This window comes from Lissotriton vulgaris, chromosome 11 (genome assembly GCF_964263255.1).
Source record: "Lissotriton vulgaris chromosome 11, aLisVul1.2, whole genome shotgun sequence".
Taxonomy (NCBI): domain Eukaryota; kingdom Metazoa; phylum Chordata; class Amphibia; order Caudata; family Salamandridae; genus Lissotriton; species Lissotriton vulgaris.
In genome coordinates, this window is record NC_141699.1 from 54,053,339 (window position 1) to 54,065,688 (window position 12,350).

The following is a 12,350-nucleotide window of genomic DNA, read 5'->3' on the forward strand; positions in this document are numbered from 1 at the left end:
ATTTTCCTTTCTGGGGGCGGGGCGGGGACATATTCGGAGCTTATGAAAGTGTCATATCTATGGCGTTGTTCTAGAATTATTTGAATTAATTTGGTACTTAAACCTCTCCATCTGTCCATGAGTAGTTCTTCTAATGTTTCGTGTAAGGGACCTGGATCAGAATGTTGATTTCTGTATTTCGTGAGAAGGTGCTGAATCATGTATACACCTGCTAATTTCTGCTCGTCTGGGGAAAGGTTCAAGAATGTCTGTGCTACGGTATCATCATTGTATATATATCCGGATTTTCAGTCCATAATATGGCTGACCGGGCTAGTTCTTGTTCATCCATAGAATTGAGTACATGGTACCCTACTCGATCTCGAAGCCTTTTATCAGTCTCCTGGAACTGATGTTCAGCAGAATTCGGGTTTGTCAAGGCAGAGAAAAGAACTCTCTTGCTTTCTGGACGGATGCCTTTCCTAAGGTAAGTTCCTTTACCTACATATGCTATAGTGTCTGCAGTTTTTTCTGGTTCTTCAGGTTCTTCTTCCCCCTCGGAGGAAGCCTTTTCTTTCTCTTCTTTGTGTGCGTCTATCACTGCTTTTCTTATTTTCTTGTACATACTGGCTATGCAAGTCCCCTTGTCGTGTTTTCCTTCATATATATTTTGACCCCACCTGTTGAGTGCATCTAATTCACCCTGATCTGTCTCGGGCCTGTCTCGTTCTCTTATTAGGCAATTTATGAGAAAACGTAATATCTGTTTTTGAACGTCAACTTTCTGATGCTCCATGGCATCCTTAATACTGTCGGGGTCTTTCCCAGTCTGAATAAACTGATATATTCTATCTAGATGCTCGTTCATTCCTGGAAACGTCAGCAGGAAATCAGTAGCAGATCGTAACCGTAGTGATGCCATTATCATTCTATCGTCTTTGCCGGGTACTGGATCATATCTGCAAACTGTAAGTTGTCCCTTGAATATATCGAGACGGGGTGATTTGTACGTGTAGGGACTCTGCAAGTCCCCGAGCTGTAACCTGCGTGTTAATGGCGGGGTCTGGTGACCCCCCATCGCACCTTCTGAGGCGGAAGCTTGGACATTATCTCTCTGTGGAGTCTGTATCTGTACTTGAATTTGTCCTTTAGTAGGGTCAGGTAAACGTGGCTTCGGTAGATTAACTTTAGGTATGGGAGGCGGTGGAGGGGGTGGAACAGGCGGAATATGATCTTGGGGCGGGTTACCATCCCCATCCCCGTCGTTAGGCAGAGCGCGGACAGGCAGATTGGTGTAGGCGGGTGCTACATCCTCTAGATTGGAATTCAAGAATATGTCTTTAGTAGTCTTGTGAGTTACTTTAGTTGGAACCAATGGTGACGGTAGATTTTTCGGTATTTCTGAAATGGCCTCAGGCGAACCCTCGGCCGCGAGATACATACCGTTTACGAGGTTATTTCGTGCACGGTCTATCTGTTCTGATTTTACTCGGATCCCCTCAGTAATTAGTTCGTTTTCTTGGGCTTTCTCTGATTCTTTAAGTCTGTCCTCTCTACGTAGTTCTTTTTCAGCATGCTTACGTGATTCCTTACGCCAAAACTCTATGGCGTCTTTCTGAGATTGTCTGGCTTTCTTTTTCCATAATGCTTCCTCTACCTTCATGATGCACTCGGCATCCCATGTTCCAGTAACTGGCCATCTGTGTCTCTCGTCTAGATGTTTAGTATAGTCGGCCCATAAATCTAGATATACTATGGCATCTATGCCATGCTTGTGGTACATAAAGTTACCAGGAGTATCCTTAGGGGGATAGGAATTTCTTCCTCTAGTATCCCTTTCCTAGTTCCTATCTGCTTTAACTTGTTGAAAAACGGCATCTTGTTTACTCGGTACTGAACGCTCAATCCTTGCTACTTGATACTAGATACAGCTAGTTATACAAGAACACAATAATGCACATAAAAACAGTCACACTCATACCACGACATTAATCACAAAAAAGACATTTGCGACATATACGACTACCCCCTATATCAGATGTACTGCTAAACAGCACAGATACACTGCTGAAAACAGTGCAAGAACTTGAATCCTCGGATGTACTGCTAAACAGTACAGATACACTGCCTAAAACGGTGCAGACCGGACTTGTGTACCCAAACCCGTCTAGATACGTCCCAGCAATGGTACTCACCAGGAAGCACGGAAAACAGAAGAACTCGGAAAACTCGACTGGACTGGACTGGACCGGACTCGACACGTGGATACTTCGGAAAACTGGTGGGCCTCTTGACACCTCGGACCTTGCTTCTTTCGGCTAGGCTCTGGTCGGGATCCTCCGCACTCCTCACCGCCTCGTCTGGGTACTGATCGTAATCTTCGTCACCTCCGTGGGCCAGAGGGAGATACAGGAAATCCTGCCGGTACGCGTAGTTTCCTTCTAACTGATGGCAGGGGACAGAGCTTACAACGCACCAACCGGCGCGTGAGGTGGGGGAGGAGTCCCTATTCGGGCGCCAAAATGTCGTAAATATTTAATTTACTATCTTAATTTCTATGCAGGTAAGTACTTAATCAATAATAACTCAATCGGAAAGAAAGAAAACAGAGTCCGTGGTGTTAGAGTTCTTAGGGGTTTTATTCCTTAAAAAGGAATTATTCCGGAATAGGATATCATGTTCCTGCAACCACACGGGGTTCAGGAAGGGATAGAGCAATGTTTTATTGACAATACATAGCTTATATACTTAATTTACATCATAGGAAGCAATGTAGTAGGCGTAACAGCTGAGAGTAGACAAGATAACAGCAACCACGTGTTACTAGTACGTAATCAGAAGGCGTGGACTAGGCGTAACTGGAGGTGTGTTCTAGAAACGTCACAGGTAGGTGTCACATGTGGGTGGCACTAAAACAGAAATGTTGCAATGTCAGCAGAAATCGGAAGCTTGGATGCGCGCGCAGCTGCATGACGTGTGATTTGGCGTGAAACTGGAGGGTGTAGGGGGCTTCACATTTGCACTGACGGAAAGAGACAGAAGTCTGGCATGTCAGATCAACTTGTGCTTCTATCATATCTGATATCTGGTGTTTAGGAACTGAGATATCTGGGCGGAAAGGTCTCTGGGGCAGAAGCTATTCTATACTGACTGTGAGTGCGTGTATAAGCGCCTGAGTGTCTGCATGAGAAGCGTGGGGGCATGGGCCTTCCATGGGAGCATGGTAACAGAGGCTATGAATTACTTGCACGGAGACAGGCCGGCCCTTTGGCTCTGCAGCTGGGGAATGTTTACTGAAACTAGTAGGCAGGAATGTATCTTCGAGGAGCGGGACAGACAACTCGAAGGTTGTAGTCAGTCTTGGCAGGCAGCAGGCTGAGCTGAGCGTGGTGGGCCGCGCTGAAAGTAAGGCAGAGTTCACAGGTACGGGGGCAGCCTGGGCTGAGGCTTTCAGAGTCAGAAGGAAGAAAAAGGCTCGATGGCAGAAATTCTGGGCCTACTTTGCCAGAGCTGAAAAACATGTAGAGTACACTACAAAAAGACGTTGGCATAGCATACTTAGGAACGGACTATCCAACCCATTCAGGGTGGGTCTGGAAGAGGACATGTTAACATTGGACGCAAATGTATTTGCGTCTTCATAGCTGGCACAGGAGGGAAGTTACATGCACTTTAACTCGTACATGGAGACGGTGGGGTACACGATAGGGAACATAATTCGACCAAAAATTTATATTTCCTCACACTCACTACCCCTTGGCATAATGGATGAAAGCTAGGCAAAATGGGTGCAGGCCCGAGAACACGGCCTGCATTCAAAATGGCCCCTTGCCTCCCAGCACATGGCCACGGCCTGCCTGTACCAGCACTCAAAATGGCCCCCACCCACATGCCCAGTCCCCATTAACACTTCAAAAAATCAAAAACCACACAAAAATCAGCACAATCTCATGCCATCCATGCCCTCCATGATGTTTACATTAAAAAGACCCCCTAGAAAGACTCAGTCCATGCACCACTGGGAACCCTTGGGCAAAAGGCCCCAACAGCAGCCCATAAGATCGAAAACGACACAAAAATCAGCACAATCCCATGCCATCCATGCCCTCCATGATGTTTACATTAAAGAGACCCCACAGAAAGACTCAGTCCATGCACCACTAGGTACCCCTGGGCAAAAGGCCCCAACAGCAGCCCAAAAAAACGAAAACGACAGAAAAATCAGCACAATCCCATGCCATCCATGCCCTCCATTATGTTTAAATTCAAGACACCCCACAGAAAGACTAGGCCCATGCACCACTCACTACCCCTGGGCATAAGGGATGAAAGCTAGGCAAAATGGGTGCAGGCCTGAGAACACTGCCTGCATTCAAAATGGCCCCTTGCCCCCAGCACATGGCCAGGGCCTGCCAGTACCAGCACTCAAAATGGCCCCCACCCACATGGCCAGTCCCCATTAACACTTCAAAAAATCGAAAACCACACAAGAATCAGCACAATCCCATGCCATCCATGTCCTCCATGATGTTTACATTAAAGAGACCCCACAGAAAGACTCAGTCCATGCACCACTGGGTACCCCTGGGCAAAAGGCCCCAACAGCAGCCCAAAAAATCGAAAACCACAGAAATATCAGCACAATCCCATGCCATCCAGGCCCTCCATGATGTTTACATTCAAGACACCCCACAGAAAGACTAGGCCCATGCACCACTCACTACCCCTTGGCATAATGGATGAAAGCTAGGCAAAATGGGTGCAGGCCTGAGAACACTGCCTGCATTCAAAATGGCCCCTTGCCTCCCAACACATGGCCAGTGCCTGCCAGTACCAGCACTCAAAATGGCCCCCACCCACATGGACAGGCCCCATCAACACCCCAAAAAATCAAAAAACACACAAAAATCAGCACAATCCCATGCCATCCATGCTCTCCATGATGTTTACATTAAAGAGACCCCACAGAAAGTCCATGCACCACTGGGTACCCCTGGGCAAAAGGCCCCAACAGCAGCCCAAAAAATCGAAAACCACAGAAACATCTGCACAATCCCATGCCATCCATGCCCTCCATGATGTTTACATTAAAGAGAACCCACAGGAAGACTCAGTCCATGCACCACTGAGTACCCCTGGGCAAAAGGCCCCAACAACAGCCCAAAAAACGAAAATTCCAAAATTGTAGTTGCAGCAACTGTAATGCCCCAAACAAACTTACTTGTGAAATTTCTAATCCAAAAGTGGTCCAAAGAAAGTCAAAAACGCCTCAAATCCAAAGATCCAGCAGCTTCCACCAAAAGTAATCCTTCCAGGTCAACATCCAAATCAAAGTGACCAGCACATGAAGAAAGCACTGGGAGGAGCCTGCTGGACAGGAACAGGAAGTTGGAGACTGTGGGGCACTTCCTTCCTCCCACCCCCAAAATGGACTCCTTGCAAAAGAAAGTGCAGGCAAATGTCAACCTGAGGAGTTATTCTGATAAAAATCATCATTTTCAGAAGGTTTATGCTGCTTGCTGGTGGATTTCTTGTGCAGAATTGCAAATTTTGTAATTTCGCGAGTGTGAGATTGTTGCTGCCCGCCGCATCTATGTGTTCGCAATTGCGAATTCCCGCGATACGTGATCACGGCGTACTCGCGTTGACAAACTCTCGCTGTGCAAGTTGTCAAGCCACGATGACGTAATCGCGGTCGCCAAACTCCCGCGGGATCCCGCAGCAAGATCCAAAATGGCGCAGCCACTCGCAAAATATCGAGAAAAACAACTCGGCAAACGCTGAATGACAGTAAGTGAACGCCGCGAACAGCAATATTGTATCACCAAGCAAAAAATCTGCCGCGTGCGAGTTTGCGGATTTTCGGCAAATTCGCGCGAGTTAGCAGATTGCGAATTTACCCAAAATCCGCGAAATCCGCGAGTGGAACGGATTTTACGCCCATGCTAAGTAATCATGCTTATCTATAACTACACTTAAGTTCCTGCATCTTTCTAGGACTAACATATCATACTGATTGTTGCCAGAACACTCCTTGCACGCCGGAGAACATGTATTCATTCCTGAGCTTTACCTTTAACCACTGTTATGAAGTTTATCAGTCAAAGTGGACTAAATGAAAGAAAGTGCACAACTCCTACAAGGCAATGATTAGTTCAAAGAAGACCCAACAACAAAGCAGTGGATTAGGCCTTTATGAATAGACCTGGCAGCCTCAGAGGCACACTGCGGTTTGCAGGCGTCACCTGATTCTCTTTTAATGCCTTCTCCAAATGCACAATTGGCGTTTACTATTGTGGCATTCTCACTTCATGTGCCCTGATTGTCTATGCTTTCAAAGGAATGAGACTGTTTTGCCGTTGAGCAACACCCTCACCAAAATGGAAGCTCTTCATTTAGTGTGATTTCAGTGTTTACAATGGTATTCATTTACCATTAAAACGTAGTATTCATTTAGTATGCATGAAGACTAAGTAGTATGCCCACAAGCCGAAATATGCTAATGAGGGAATACTAGTTCTACTCAACTACCCTTCAAATACATGATGAACACTTCAATTGATTGCTAAAAGAAGACTAGTAGTATTCTAGAAGAATAGTATTTGAAGCTTAGTAGTATTCTGTGTTTATTTGCAGCTCTTGTGCTATTTCAAGAGCAAAATGAAGGCTAATCTCATTGATTGTGACCACTATTTGAAGACTAGTGGTATTCTTTGTGAGCAATATCTGAATACTAACGGACCACTATTTAAAGACTAGTGGTATTCTTTTTGAGCAATATATGAATACTAACGGACCACTATTTGAAGACTAGTGGTATTCTTTGTGAGCAATATATGAATACTAACGGACCACTATTTGAAGACTAGTGGTATTCTTTGTGAGCAATATCTGAATAATAACGGCAATGATTGTGAAGACTCAAGTAAGACTAGTAGAATTTAAAGTGAATGTTAATGGAACACTAGTCACATTTGCTCTGATTAATTTATAGTAATGCGATTGATTTGATTGCTTGCACAGGGCTTCTCTTAATGATGCCTTATGGGCCTTTCAGACTAAATCTTATTTGTTACATGTTTTCAGAGTGAATGATTATAATCTGCCTGTTACAAACTCATTAGTCATACATTCAGCAAACATTTTATGATGTGTACCTGGAACATGCGTTTGTTTTCAGACTACCCAGAAGGAACAATTGTGCAAAATTGAATTAGTCGCCAGATAAAAGCTAAACTGTTCTAACTCCTCCTTTGTTGATTTTCACACCTGCTTGGGTCTGTACTCTGCCATTAGGCAGGTATTTTTTCTTTGTGGATGCCCTTTCCAACGCCTGTTTTCCTCGGGTCTGTAGTCTGGCATTAGGCAGTTTGTTATTGCACACCAGGGGGGTTAGTAATAGGCCGTTTTGTTATATGCTCCTGGGGAGTCTGTTATGTTGGAATTTTAGAATTCCAAGGGCCCACTTCTGTTAGGCAGACTGCCCATTAATATTTTTCCTGCACCTGGGCTGTTGGGTCCTGGGCTGTAGCCCTATTTAAACGTAGGCTCTGCTTGCCCAAAGTGTAGGCTGACACCCAGCCCCCCATATCTGACCTCTGAATTACCTACTTACCTTTTGAAGGGTTTTTCTGTCTGGTGTCATGGATTCATATCAGGAGACTTACCAGGATGACCAGTGGGAGGAGGATCCCCTTAACGCCCTACCATGGGATGATTCCTTTTATGATGCAGTGGACAATTCCATAGTCGCGGAGGCATTGGCGCCGTTAGAGGATCGCCTGACACGTAAGATTGATAAGGCTTGTGTGCTATTGGCTAAAGCTTTGCTATTTGTGCCAAACCCTACACCAGGGAATGCCATGACAGATGCTCAGCCACCACCTTCTAAGCGACCCAGAGACTCGGGCGTCAACACTGATGCGTTCAGCCGCCTTAAGCAGGCATTCCTGGCCAGTTCTCAGGCGCCCACAACCCCTGTTGCAGCAACCCCTGCTGCAGCATCACTTGCTACCCAGGGGGCGGATGATCAGGGTGGAGCGGATGATCAAGGGGACACTGCGCTATATAAAACTTTATAAATAAAAAAATAATAACCTTACCTTCAGTAAGTCCCACATAGCCAGATTGCTAAGATGTCTTCGGAGGCCATGTCCCCGTTCTCCACCACTCCGCAAATGCAGCTCCTGGCACACTACTGGTTGGGATGAAGCCCACTTTACTCCTGAAGGACCTTTGGAGACTAAAAAGCCCTCCTTGTACCTCCTGTAAGTCCTACACAGCGGGATTCCTGAGAGCTGTTTGGAGTCCCATCCACCTTTCTCCACCACTCTGCAAATACCATTACTGCTTAAAAAACTATAGACATTCGCTGAAAACAATAAAGGTTACAGGGGCATTATAGCTAGGAAACGGAGATTGAAAAAACGTTAGTAGTTCAATGAAAAAAACAACGGTCACGGACGTTTTATCTAGGCTCAGGTTTCACTTGAACAAAACCAGTGAAATTCAGCTGTTATAGTTAAGCCCCCGCAATGCACCACCTATGACCTCATGTATTACATCACTCATGACATGGCCAGTGAGATCACTAATGACATGACCCACAAAATCACCAACGCATCCACTCACATCCCCATAGAATCTTTCATAAACCCACTCCCACATGATAATTCACAAACCCATTTACGGACCGATACCACTACTTACACACCCACTCACAAATTCATATATCTACACACACATCCACTCACTCATACAGCCACTCATACGCCCACTCATTCATACAGTCACTAATATGTTCACTCATACACCCATATTATCCCCCACACACTGGGTTGGTCAGCTGTTGAGCTACTGACACCTACTCACTCACCCATACAGTCAATCACACAGCCACTTACTCACCCATACAATTACACCCCCCACTTCATATGCATACAGATACTAACAGGGACTCACTCACTTACAGTTGCTGACACAAGCACACATTCACCCATACAGCCACTTACATACCCCACTGCTCACCTATACTGACCTTTACATACCCAGGTACTCACCCATATACCACTGGCACATCCATCCACTCACCCACACAGCCATACACACACTCACCCATACAGCCCCTCACACATGCATTCACTAACCCATACAGCTACTGACTCATCCACTCATTCATCAATACAGGCAGTCACATACCCCCTCACCCAGACAGGTACTCAGACAACTAATCAATCAATCGCTCATGCAGCCACTCGTGTACCCACTCACACACCCATACAACCACTTAGACACCAAGTGACAGACTTATACAGTCAATCACACACCCACTGAATCATCCACACAGGCACTCTTACACCCAGCGATTCACCATATACACCTTGGTATTTATATTTAACACTTAAACTCTATAAAAACAGTCAATCACTGGATGATGTCATGAGTGATGTCAGTGATGTCCTGAGTGATGTAATATGTGAGGTCATAAGCAGTGTATTGATATATATATATATATATATATATATATATATATATATATATATATATATATACACACACACACACACACACACACACACACACACACACACACACATATATATATATATATAAATACACACAGTTAGCAATAGAGGCTTTCAGCCAACCCTCTCATCAATTGGTATATTATTGTGTCATTCCCATTTTTCATCCCTCCACTGCAGCGTACAGCTTGGGACAGGACAGTGAAGTAAATCCACACACAAAGTAGTGCGCTTTAGAGTCAGTGACTACAATGGCAAAGCGTCCTTTTGAGATCAGAAATATATTTGCTTTTAAACAGTTTTTTTTTGAATGTGGATGTGTGGCCGATAGGTTCCACATCAATAAAGATTTGCAGAAACTGTGAGAAAACAAACAATAAAGCCAAAACGCCTATTAGCTTTACAATTGTTTGTTTCATATTCTAGAACATTCAAACTCAGTCAAGATCACAAATTGTACTCAAACAGCTAAATACATGTACATATTTCAAGATCAAAATGAGGGTGACGTGAGTATACAACTGGAAACATTATCAGCATGTCACACATGACATGAGGGGGTTATGCAGCCTCCACCAGGAGGTTCTTACCCAAGGTTGAAGCAGTAGTGAGCCAGTGATAAGGGGTATTAAAAGGCTCAGAAACCAGATACAGGAAAGTTTTACTGGGGTGCGTTAGGTACACGTACGAGGTACATTGAGACCTCAAATACAGAGAAACAGGTTAACTACCCTATTTCTTATCACTTGTTTTGAGAGCACATTATTTATACCCTTTTTCACGTTACTCACCTAACGGTCCTGATGAATGCCCGTAAGTCCTAATTAATGCAATTGAGGCAGAAACATGTCGACTAATTTTTAACTCCCCCCTCACTACTGATTACTCGAATACTCTGAGTGCACCTATTGCTCATAATCAAGTTCACGAGATGCATTAATTCAGAGTTTACCAGACCCGAACCCAGACCTAATAAAACTTTCCTGTATCTGGTTTTCCGGGCCTTTTAATACCCCTTCCTCACTGGCTCACTACTGCTTCAACCTTGGGTAAGAACCTCCTGGTGGAGGCTGCATAACCTGATCGACCTGATGATTATGCACACACGTGATTAGACAGCGGAGAATCAAGATATACCGCTAAGATACCACCATACCCATCACGTGCATGAGGGTCTTTTAATTTGGGACACCCCCCGTTCTTCCTGCATACCTAAGGTTGTGCAGGACGAGTGATCCTTTCTCATTTGATTAGCATATGTAATCTGGAAACTGAATGGATCAGCTTTCCACCTCCCCCCTCTTTGATTAGAGGAGTTCCCTTCCCGCCAACATATAAATCAGGCCTGTAGTATCAAACAACGTACTTAACAGATTAAATGGCACTGTTATGCTGTTTGTATATTGTGGAACCTATCCCTATGAACGTGTCATGATAACTACGCATGAATGGCATGATAACTAGATAAACAGCACGACAGCTGGCATTCATAGGCATGACTCTTACAAATCCCATTAACTCAAATTAGCGCCCACAAATGTAGTGTGAACAAAATTTCACAAGTCAGTACAAAAGGAATATTACAAATTGAATGACACTTAATGGAAACAGAATGACAAACTTGACCCCTTATTCTAGCAATCCACAAAATGCTTTAGCACCTCTTTAGGGGTAATAATGGCCGCATAAATACCCATAAAATGCCAGCAGAAAGTGGCCCCTCACAATCTCAATCAATCTCACTTAGCTGACAGTCACTGCTTTTTGGGTCCACCTTTCATCCCTACTATGAAAATGTCATAACCACAGCATTCACTGACGCTCATTGTAACCCCCAAACCTTCTTCACTGAAACCTTTCAAAGATTTGCCCTCCACAGGGTCCTGTTCTCCCTTACCACCAGCATCTCTTCACGTCCTCTATGATCAGGCAAGCAGGATACATTTTAAAACTCCTCTCAGCATCCTCCCTTTCTGCATACCCGCTGTTATCTCTGCCCATCTTTCATCTGTCCTTATCCTCCTCGACTTCTGTGCTACCTTTCACACACCACATTAAGCCAAAGTCTGGTCATGTTTTGCAATCTTTGAACTTACATCAATGCCCCCTCAGAGTTCTTCTCTACCACAGTACTCAGTGCCAAACTCTGCTACTGCTGGGTACCAATGAAGGCTGTCCCTGGACTGATCCACTTTATCATTCGTAAATCTTCTTTTGGTGACATCTCACCCTTCTGGCTTCTTCTCCCACTTATTCTCAGAAGGCACCTAGTTCCATTAAAGATGGACACATTCATTTTTAGGCACGGGGAGATTAGTCGATTTGCCCAGAATCACAGGATGTTTGAGCCTCCCGCCAGACGCAAACTTACTTCCCCAGCTTCATGGTCGGCCTCTAGCCTTTAAGCCACATCCTCTATACCTTTTGGGGTAGGTACATTGAGCGCCATTATTGGGCACTAGTAAAGTCTGTTCTTGTTCACTTGCCCCGGATGATTGGCATATCTCAGTGGAGGTAAGCAGCAGAAGCAACAAAGCGCAACAACTTTAATTCATGGATGCAATTTGCGTCAGTGTGCACTGTGGTTGTAGTGTAGATGTAGGCAAGCACTGATAGTTAATTTAGTGGTGCAGGGCCTGTTAAAATGTACTCGATTAATAGATCTCTATGCAACTTTCCACTTTGATGTGGCCGTGTAATATTAAGAGCCACACAGCTCTTCCTACAACAGTTATGTTGATTGTAAGCCCAGCATACTAGAGATGTTATTGTAAAAAGGCGCTCCGTATCTGTGTGTGAACGAAGTCATGAGGAAAGGTGGGCGCTTCTTCATCTTGCGAGGTACTG